Below are 9,408 nucleotides of genomic sequence, written 5' to 3' on the forward strand. Positions count from 1 at the left end.
TCCAATTAACTTTTTAATCAAAGTACGCTGTTCTTCTGAACAATGTCTTGAACGACCCATTTTCCTCAGGCTTTCAAAGAGAAATGCATGTTCAACAAGTGCTGGCTTCATCCTTAAATAGAGGCCACCAGATTCACACCTGTTTTTTCACAAAATTGATGACCTCACTGATTGAATTGCTATGTTTTTAAACACACCCCTTTCAAGTAATTGCCGTATTGCACAGCCTTAAGAGCTGCATATCACCAATGCTGGGTCTTGTTGGTTTTCTGAGAATCTACTGCACCTACTGGTACCTTGTTTGCCATGTAGCAATAAAAAATATACTAAAAACCTGGAGCAATCTGGTTAGTCACATTGGACTGCTATTATTTTGAACACTACTGTATAACACAGACTTTTCATGTCTACTCCAAACAGCAGTGTTTCCTATGGAAGAGGATTGGGGCCAGGTAGGAGAAAAAAGTTATGAGAGGAGGTTTTTTTTGTTGAGGAAATAAGTCCAAATAACGAGAATAGAGTTGAAATATGATTTTGAGAAAAAAGTTGATTTTTCGACATTGTTTTCAAAATCAGTTTTTATGTAATTTATGTGGATTTTTTTAGAAATATATTGTATTATATTATTTATTATATACAGATTTTCTCAACGTTGTATTTCAGCTTTTTTCTCAACATTGTAATTTTTTTACTTTATTCTCAACATTTTTACTTTTTTCTTGAACTTCATGATTTATTTTCCCCTCCTACCTGGCCATAATCCTCTGGTGTAGTTTCCAACTGCACCAACCTTATCACAGAATCAAAACATTTACACACATTAACAAAAACTGACACACTTAAACCAATACATACTAAATTGCTCGTCCCTAACCTGTACCTGTCAGATTCCTCGAATGGTGTGAGTCAAAATACAATACACAGCCTCAGTATAGCAACCAGTCAAAACATACTAATGCTACTCATTGAAGACTATTTAACAGCTGTGATCGCCCACACAGGGCTACTCTGTTAATCCTTTTTTCCCCCTGATTTCTCTGTTGTGTAGTTTTGCAGTATCTGCTCAGTGTCGAATGGCAGAAAGAGTATTCTCTGGGAACAGACCTTAATGCCTCATCTCTTCTGATGCTGATTGTACTGTGTGCAGTAGAGGTGGGGGAAAAAATTGATACATTACAGTATCGCGATATTTTGCGTGGCAATATTATATTGATTAATGGCCACAAAGTACCGATATTTAGTGTTACGACGGCTGGCAGTTTCAAAGTTATTTTTTCGGAGCCCGTATCACGCTCATTTAGGAATATACTGAAGATACTGGTATCATATGAAACTAATAGATATAAGGAATCTATAAGCACCATGCGTCAGGATATCATGTTGTGAGGATGTTAAAATTACACTGCAAAGTTTGCTTTTTTATGTTTCATTCAAAAAAAAACATGAAGCTTAAAGTTGAGGAAAGTTTGAGAAAATGCTGCAATTGCTGTCGCCCATACATGTTTGATATCAGTTCAGTTTGACTGAATATTTGTTGGTCAGTCTGTGTGTTTGACTCTCATTGTGGAGAAATAAAAAGACTGAAGTGAGATGAATAGACTGAGAATTTTCTCTTATTGGAGTTAAATCGCAATATATTGTATTGCGATACTCACTATATCGGAAAATGCTTAAAATTGCAATAATATTGTATCGTGACTCAAGTATCGGGTTAAAATGGTATCGTGGGGCCTCTGCTGATCCCCACCTCTTGTGTGCAGGCGAACCCCTACCAGTGTTTCATCAGCAACTGTCTTGACATGCAGAAAAAGGAGAGAGATAGTTAAAGAAAATGTGTTTAGTTGTCATTGGAATTAGTTGTAACTGGTGTGTTGCAACCATTCCCACCCCTGCCAGTGCTTGTGACAAGAGTGTGGTGACAGTTGCATTTTAAACTGAGGCTGGCTGCTGGACTCCGTAGGCAGAGACTCTAGGTGGGGGCTGGACTTTAAGGATGAGGTCGAGTCTTCAGCTGATGAAGGCTGAAGCTAGAAACTACTGAGAAAGTGAGTTTTTATACACTGTAGAAAACAGTATTATTATTATTATTATCAGATTTTTTAACTTTCTGGTGGTGCAGATCATGTATGAATAACAACTCAATCAGTAAAAAATAGCCTAATCAAAGCATAAAATATTGAGTCTACATGTCTAATTTAACATTTAGTCAAAATAAACCATTAGTGTCTGTCTGATCCTGTAAAAAAAACAAAAAGAAAACTTCTCAGCACAACGAGGAAGTAATTTATGACTCAGCTGAGACCAGCAGTCGTGACGAATATTCTGTGGAAATCCAGCTGAACTGCAAGCTGTTTACACAGAGCAGAGAGGAGGGGACAGGAAAGGTTGCAAGAAGACATTGTAAAAAATGACACTTGTTTTGTTTTTTAAATCCTTTTTTTTTGTGATTCAGTGATTGTGTAGCTAGACGTAGCAGCATGGTGGTTTGAAATCGGCATCATTTCAACATATAGTATGCATCTTTAAAAAAACTTCACGAGTATCAGATCTAATCCAGATGTACAGGTGCATCTCAATAAATTAGAATATCATAGAAAATGATCTATGTCAGTGATTCAATTCAAAATATTTTATGTAAAGTCTGCAATGCCCTCCTGACGGGCCTGCCAGACTGCACAGTAAAACCGCTTCAGATGATCCAGAATGCAGCAGTGCGCCTGGTCTACAACCAGCCAGAAAGGTCACATGTCACACCGCTGCTCATCGAGCGCCACTGGCTACCTGTTGCAGCCCGCATCAAATTCAAATCTCTAATGCTGGCCTACAAAGTTGGAACCTACCTACCTGAACACCCTGATTCAGGCATATGCTACCTCATGGCCGTAGCGCTCTTCCAATGAACGGCGTCTGGCTCTGCCTCCCGTTGGTCCAAGGCAATCCAGACTTTTTGCATTTCTTGTTCCCCGCTAGTGGAACACACTACCAGTTCCGACCAGAGCAGGGGCGTCCCTCTCTACCTTTAAAAAACTCCTGAAGACCCAGCTCTTCAGAGAGCATCTTCTCTCCTAGCACCACACGATAATTCTACTCCTTAAAGAATTGTCACTAGCACTTATTGATGCACTAATTGCTCTTACTGCACTATACCTTGATTGTTTGCTTTTTTTCTTCCTGTAAGTCACTTTGGATAAAAGCGTCTGCTAAATGACTAAATGTAAATGTAAAAAAGTGTAAATAACACATTATATAGATCCATTACACACAGAATGAAACATCTCATGTCTTAATTTATTTAGCTTCTTCTAATTATAGTGATTGTTGCTTACATTTAATGAAGACCTAAAATTCAGTGTCTCAGAAATGTGAATATTACATAAGACCAATTTTAAAAAGTATGTTTATATGGAAATGTTGGCCTCTGAAAAGTATGTCCATCTATATGCACTCAATACTTGGTTGGGGCTATTTGACTTTTCCATGATATTCTAATGTATTGAGATGCACCTGTATACTTGGTCCAAAAAATCTGAGTTTGGGCCATTAAATCGGCACACTTCTTCACAAACTCAAAACAAATTGTCACATGCAAGTCAGGAATAAAGTCAATAAAAATGTATTCCCTGGCTCTGAGAAGCCCATTTTTACGACCATACCTGGTCTCTCCTATCTAAATTCATTGTTATTTGCAGTTTTTGTTACAAGAACCTAACAGCAAATTGCTTTAGAAAATCTGACAGTGTAGTGATGGTGATGGTGTCATTGCTTCTCTTGCTCTACCACAAACAAGCAGCAGAGGGAGCAATTAAAATACTCCGTCACATTGTTGTTAATGGTAATGAATCTGCCAAGTCAGATACTCCTCAATCAACCAGCTTGAGTCTGCTTTTGCGGCTTGAGACATACTTTCCGTGCTCCCGTCATAAAACAGGAATGCTTTCGTGGTCCAACACTGAGTGCTTTATGTCACAAAGCAGACATGTCAGAGGTTAAATGAAGCCAAATTAATAAATACACTGGCAGACTGAGGTTAACATTAACGACCCATCTTGCAGGAGATATCTGAGGTATTTGTGTGAGGAATGTCCCTTTATCTGTGAGATCATAACTTGTCATGGGATTAAAGAAGGAGGAATGAAGACTGGTTGTTTGTGTAGACTTATCTCTGTAGAATGGCTGACAGGCAATGCAGGTTGGCGTGGTTTGAGATAAATGAGCATGGAAAGAGGAGAATATTTCTAATTCTCTGACTGAGAATCAATTAAAACCTGCTCCAACAACTAAGTCTCCAGTATGTTGCTCCTACGTGATGAACTACTCCACTCATAAGTTGAATGCACCTAGACGGAAGTGATAAATGTCTTTTTATGAATTGCTGAACTTCCTTCACGAGATAAGACGACTTTTCCCAGAATTGTTGCAGCCTGCATGCATTCTTTACTGCACATTCCATGGCGGGGCCACAGAGAAACATGCCTGTCGTGCTTTGCGTGTGTCCATGTCCCACTTCTAGCTCCAGACGTGTCTCTTATTCAATTAGGAACGTCCCATTGTTCTTCGTGGAGTGGTGCAGGTTGTGGTTGGACTCGTCTCGTGCAGTGGGACTCCGGACGTTCGCTGCAGGACACTTGGAATGCTGCAGAGACAGAGGGGCGCGTTCTTATCAGCACCACTCGCTGCTCCGTGCCAAGGGAACTGTGCCAGAGGGGTCAAGAGGAAAAGACTCATTCCTCTAACACACAATGAGTGCGTGCATGCACACTAGTGTCCCACTTACAGTATGAGTTTGTTTGTACACTGCGGCATGTAAACAGCAGTGGGAGTCGATTGAGATCTTTTCCTCAAGGAAAAGAAGAAATACCATAACATAAAAATACTTTCTGACCTGAACACACTTTCTGTTTTTCCATCACTTTTAAACTGTTGATCCTCCCCAGCTTGTGGAATTACTTCTGTTGCCATGGTGATGATGATGTTGTATGCTGTAACCTCTGTCTTGGTTCATGGATGGTCTCTGGTGACTTTCTCGCCTTGAACATTCTCAGGATTTGGGGGGATTTTGGTTTGCATTTTAGGTGATTTTTTATAAGTCACTCTTTGCTCTTGAGAAGGAGATGAAGCATTACCAAGAGTACTGAGTAGTCATTTTACCAACCGCAGCAGCGTCTGGCTTGTATTGTTTGCACCACGTGTGTCTTCATGACTTCTCTCATGTCTGTTTCATTGCACCATACACACTGGTATGGCGTTGGTGTGATCAAGATGGTTTCTAGTTTCCTTCTCTAGTTAAAAGGTGTTACTTGTTACTGCACTGGATTATGTGTTCATGCTATTTTGTCATGTGGCCAATCTGTATGTTCTTACTGTAGTTTTGCTGTGTTTATACATAGACACTAAAGAAAATACTTCAAGGCAATATTCAAAGAGCTGATAAAGACATAAAAAACTTCTCCATTAAACATAATGGCACACTGTCACCATTTCAGAGAGTCGAAATCGACCAGTGGATAAAAAAAATCCACATAATCCGAAAAGACACTGACATTAGCATTCCAACTTTTATCATGTGGTTGTGTGAATAATGGCCCTGCTTGTACCAAATATGCTCGAGTCCGAGTCCAAGTCATCAGTGTGCAAGTCCAAGTCATCGTGTCCAGGACATTTTATGAAGAGCAACAAACAAATTGTCTATAATCAGAATGTTCATTTCCATTCAATGTCTGACCAATGCACTCATTATTATTATTATTATTGAAGTCTTTGTCTGCTGAACTATTACAAATAGTAACTTTTATCCCACTTAATACCACTCAATCGTGGATGCACCTATTAAATAATACAGATTCAATGAAATACAACAGAGTGAATACAATGTAATATTTATAATATTAATATTTATTGTAATATTTATGCTATTCAGGAAGGTTTGTCGTTAAATCTCTACAGGCCCGGTTATGAATCTTTAGATCAAATCTGATTAAGTGAATTTGTCTCTGCCCGTTATATCACAATTAAAATACTCAAGTCAATTCAAATCAAGTCAGTTTTCCTATAGAACATGTTTAAAATAACATGACGACAAAAAAATGCTGTACAGAGAAGCTAAAATGACATTTAGGTAATTAAAATAGAAGACAGAGGTAAATGTGCTGTGGGATGCTGAGGCTGAGTTGTAGGTGCAGGGTATAGCAGCAGATGGCTGGCAGAGGCTGCTGGCTCGCCACCAAAAGTCGCAGGTGGAGCTGCTGAATGGTGACAGCTGCATTTTAAACTGAGGCTGGCTGCTTGAATCTGTAGGCAGAGACTGTAGGTGGGGGCTGGACTTTAAGGATGAGGTGGAGGCTGCAGCAGACTCGCTGATGAAGGCTGAAGCTAGACACTGGTACAGACAAAGTGAGGTTGTATACACTGTAGAAAACATTATTATCATCAGATTTTTGACTTTCATATGGTGCAGGTCATAACAACTCCATCAGTAAAAATAGCCTAATCAAAGCATAAAATATTGAGTTTACATGTCTCATTTAACATTTTGTCAAAAATGAACCATTTGTATCAGTCTGGTCTTGTAAATAAACAAACAAATTCTGCACTTCTCAGCACAACTAGGAAGTCCTTAATGACTCAGTTGAGACCAGCAGTCGTGACGAATATTCTGTGGAAATCCAGCTGAACTGCAAGCTGTTTACACAGAACAGAGAAGAGGGGACAAGAGAGGTTGCAAGAAGAAATTGTAAATATGATACTGACAGTTTTCAATTGTCTTTTCCCTCATGTTGTTATGCAGCCGAGCCACCAGAACATATAGATAGATAGATATATACTTTCTTTATCCCAAGCTGGGAAATTACAGAATATTTAGGCATATATTTATATTTATATATATTTAGGCATCTGCGATTCTGCAAACCGCAGATGCGCTGATAGGAAACATTTTCCACGCCTTTAGACTGCACCCTGCTGGTTGTAGAATATTAACAAGCGCCGCAGGGTTATTAAAAAAAGAAGTATTTTTGACGCGTTTGTTGTTGTAATACTCATTTTGGTCACAAGAGGCTGAAGAGCACCACTACCTCATGTTCTAAATAATATTGAAAGCATTTTTGTTTTCTTTGAGGTGACTTTTAATCCTTCCATGCACTCCATACACAAGATATTGTGGCCGAAATAAGTATTACAACAACAAAATAAAAACAAAAAAAATGACCTTGCAATACTTTTTTCACCTATTTTTACATGTTAGAAAAATTTACCAGTACTTTTAACCTGTTTTTGCATATTTGAATAACGTTTTTATATTTTAAAAAATCACCTGCCAATACTTTTTTCACCCATTTTTACATATTCAAAAAATTAGATTAAATATTTAAATATGACCCTGCCAAAACATTTTCACAAATAAAATTAAATCATAACAAAAACAAAGATTAATAGAATAAATATTGAAATATTATCAGAAAATGTATCACAAGAATGTTTTTTTCCTTGCATGCCTCTGAGAGCCTCAGTACTGATGTAAACAAACAACTAATATGACCCATTAATCAACTTGAGGGTTCATCCATGCTGGGTCCAAACCAGCCTTTTTGTTTACAATATGCTCATGCATTGTACCTTTTAATTAGACAAGTTTAATTTTCTACCCCATACTCATCCGGCCCTAGAGCTATATCTTTGTCAGCCCCAAATAAATTCTTGGAAAAATGGAGCATCCTCTTGTTGCTATGCTGCACAGTCAGGAATTCTTTGATGCGCTTTCTGCGTGTAACGCTTTGATGTCGGCTTTCTGTTATGTAAAAATTATTTGGAACATTCCTTGTTCATTCACGGCTAATGAGGACGTCCATTTGGATCGTCTCATGTAATTAGTTTTCAGATTTCCCCCTGCAACCACAAACATCCCGGGCTAGCCTCATTTTCTCTCTCGGTGTTATGCAATGACATGCACAAGTTTGACTGAGTGTAAGTACTGTGCAGAGTTTGTGCTTCAGGTGTGAGTTGTAATTTGATATTAAATATATAAAATAGTGGGAACTGAATATTTTCAACTGTAGTGATAAATTATGTTTTAATACTGTATCCTTTTATTTGCATATTGTTGCAGCTATAACATTTAATAAAAAATGGAAGTAAAACACAAAAGTTGGATTTGTTTGGGGAAATCACTGCTGATATATATATATTATATATATAATATATTATATATCCGTGTGTGTGTGTGTTTAGCTGTTTTTGAGTGATTTACATAGCTGTGCATAACTGGCTATGGACTATTTAACTTATTTATTATTTTGTGAAAAAAGTATATGCTACATTGGTAATTTGTGGCCATACTGTATTTATCAAGTATGAAGCAATATATCTATATTATTTTATGTTTAAATTGTTAATGCCATTTGCCATCTGTCACAATCTGATTTCAGTTCAGTTTTAGGCGCCACTCAGTCTGACAAAGTTACGTTTATGACTGAAAAAGAAACGTATGGGGGGGGAACACAATGTGCAATAACTGATTATAATCTATGCCATACAAGCATCCTGGGATACGCTGATGAATCTGTGCAGGGAAGAGTCAGTTTACATTCTTTCATTGGTAGTGACATAAACAGCTGAACATGTTTTGATTTGTATGTGTTTTCAGGAGAAATGGCTGAGGAAGTGACGTCCTTTCTCAGGTTCAAAAAGATCCTCCTCTTTCCATGACACTGTAGAAATGTCATGAGTAAAACTGACTCATGCTGAGTCTTGTATTAGATTAGACTATTCTTCTTTTACTCTCAGTGGTGTTTACTTTTTGGTAAACATCTCGGCTCCATGAATGGCAAGGCCGGTCTGTGGCTTGGTTCATCACTATATTGATGTTTTTATGGGATTTTTTAACAGCAATTGAATGGATTGTCAATATATGTTGTACAGGCATCCATGCTCCCCTCTGGATGAATTATAATAACTTTAGGGATCTCACTTAACTTGTCATTTAGCACCAATTTTGATTTATATACCTTCAAAACGAATAACATTCCCTTTATTTGCAGTATTAGTACTCAATATTAGCTTGTTAGTATTGTCATTGTTAGCATTTAGCTCAAAGCACTTCTGTGTTTCAGTACAGCCTCACAGAGCTGCAAGCTTGGCTGCAACCAGGTTGCTGCATTTCAAACAAATGTCTAGAAATTATTGTGCATTTCCATCCATCCACAGTTTTGCAAATATAAGAAGTTGAGTGCATTGTGCAACAGTTGGTGTTGCTATTTCTGCATTTGGTTGCCATTAAACCATTGCAGAGGGCACAACAACATTTTATAAGGGGCATATTATGCTCATGTTCAGGTTTATGCTTTCATTTGTGATATCTTGTTTACATGCTTTATTGTTCAAAAACATGTCGTTTTTCTCATACTGTCTGTCTGG

This window comes from Centropristis striata, chromosome 9, assembly GCF_030273125.1.
Source record: "Centropristis striata isolate RG_2023a ecotype Rhode Island chromosome 9, C.striata_1.0, whole genome shotgun sequence".
Lineage (NCBI taxonomy): Eukaryota > Metazoa > Chordata > Actinopteri > Perciformes > Serranidae > Centropristis > Centropristis striata.